The 2297-nt window shown below is 47.2% G+C and overlaps 1 pseudogene across 1 annotated transcript; it reads left to right on the forward strand.

Moving 5' to 3' along the window:
* The first annotated feature begins 308 nt into the window (after positions 1–308).
* On the forward strand, positions 309–1288 carry LOC311248059 (annotated as a pseudogene). The gene is made up of 2 exons (XR_014621024.1): positions 309–465; positions 830–1288. The product of XR_014621024.1 is annotated as an uncharacterized misc_RNA (transcript).
* The last annotated feature ends 1009 nt before the right edge of the window (positions 1289–2297 follow it).

Consider the following 2297-nt stretch of genomic DNA (forward strand, 5'->3'; position numbering starts at 1 on the left):
GAGATGCTTTTAATTGAGATTAACGCATTTATTGCAAATTGTATCTTCTTCTGGTATACCTATAGACAAGGGAATAATGTTTCCTTACTCTCAACCATCCCTCCCCTCTCTCTCTCTCTCTCTCTCTCTCTCTCTCTCTCTCTCTCTCTCTCTCTCTCTCTCTCCATATCTCATCATATCACTTATCCTAGTAAGTAGACCTTACTACATGGGACAAGCTCTTCTCTAAGCTGGAGAACTCACCATAGTCTTGTTTTCCTGCTGAGATTTAACAACTCTCTCTCTCTCTCTCTCTCTGCTCTCTGAAGCCACCCCAGCTCAGCGCCCTGTAAGACTCCAGACTTGACTAAATGGACAAGCTCTTCTCCATGATGGAGAACAGTCAGATGAGGGAGAACATGCTACTGCAATACGCAGATGACATCATCAAGGTGGAGAGGGATCACTGCGCACGGAGATGCTCAGGTTGGGGAAATGAATGGAGACGCTAACTAACTAATTAACTAACTAACTAACTAACTAACTAAGTGACTGATTAGATGATTAACTACATGCTCAGGTTGGCCACATAAGTGTTCAATTAAAAACACTAATAGACTAAACAGAAATGACAAAGGCAAAGTTGTAAGATAAAAGTGTATACAATAAACCAAAGTTTTAAGTTGTTACAATAAACCAAATCATCAAGTTGAGGATGCTATAATAAGCATCATACTGTACATCATATCATGGTGAGAACTGCCATTTCATTGTAAAGTATCCCTTTATTCACTATTCACATATATACATCGCTTCATATTCACATCCATTCATTTCCCCACATTCTCAGGTTTGTCTCTCATTACGGGGGGGCCTGTGGGGTTGCCGTGGAGACCGCTGGAAGAAGGATGGCCCTGCAGCTGGAAACCCGCCTCCGTGAAAACCTGGAGCGTCTCCACATACGGGGCATCCCCGCCCCTGGGAATTCCGCTGGGAACTCCGCTGGGAACTCCGCTGGAACTCAACCACCAGGACTCGCTGCTCATTCAGTCCTAACAGCAACCAGGGCACAAGCTGTCCGACTCGCCAAGGTGGAGACCAGTGCTCGGCAACCTTGGAACCGTAGCGGGAGCGCCAGGACGGGATACCAAGATGGGATTCCGACTTCCAGTAGGTGGAGGGCAGCGGGAACAGGAAGTGACGGGGACTCTGGAGAAGACATTGGCTGCCGTGGTTACGGAGCTGAAGGAGACAAGGGCGGAGCTTCAGCAGGCACTGAGGTCATCAAAGCAGAGATACCTGCCCTCAGGTACGATCCCTAGCTCTCTCTCTCTCTCTCTCTTCCCCCCCCCCCCCCCACCCGCTCAGTTATCCTCTATTTGTCATGCATGTCTGTGTGACACATCTGGGTCACGGCGCAAACGGAAGAATGAGACCTAACTGTGTTGGGCCTTGTTTCTCAAGGTCATCTGTCCATGTCTTTGTCCTAAATACCTTTCCCCTGTCCTCTCACTGTCTCAGGCCGGTCAAGTAGCAACCTATCCTCTTCCCCCTTCCATCCCTCTAGCACATTCTTGTCCTTTACCGCTAGACATGTCTGTCTGGAGACCCTAGGCTGGATTTTCCCAGCGTGACTCAAGTTGTACACACGTCATGTACAACACCTCCTGCACTCTGAGACACCACTTAAAGGCTGACTTCAGAAGTTTGGATCCCTAGCCCTATCTCCTACAGTATATACCAATGATGTCCATCAGTAGGATCCTTATTCAGCACACTCCATGCTGGTCTTCACTCTGGGGATACCCGCAGCTCGGGCTACTTAGCCACAAACTAATGCAAAGTCAATGGCGCCATGCTCCAGTCTATACACTGAAAATAAGGGATCAAATCCCACTTTGGGTGAAATGTGGTGCAGGTTTCATGGATTATGCTGAGATTATTCTACCGATCGACAACATCACTGATAAATAGATTAGGGTTAGCGGTCCAGAACTCTGAACTTGCTCTTTAAATTCACTCATGGCCAGCATTAATATCAGATCAGAACCTCAACATTATTACATTTACCACCCAAATGTCTACATTCACAGACGCACGGCTTCAACAAAGTCAACTCTTTTGGGGTTTTCTTTCCCCCGAAATCTACGCCTGCCATCAAGAGGGTTAAATTCACATGCAGCTAATTTCTTTGATGTCTGAAAGAAAACCGCCAGCCGGTTCCAGACGGAATAGTTCCACTCCCAGCTATGGTCCCGCAGTCACGTTCACACTATTAGTGCATCTGCACAGACTAATGAATACGTGTGTTTTGGGAC

The sequence above is a fragment of the Notolepis coatsorum genome, assembly GCF_963971535.1.
Source record: "Notolepis coatsorum genome assembly, contig: SCAFFOLD_4365, whole genome shotgun sequence".
Lineage (NCBI taxonomy): Eukaryota > Metazoa > Chordata > Actinopteri > Aulopiformes > Paralepididae > Notolepis > Notolepis coatsorum.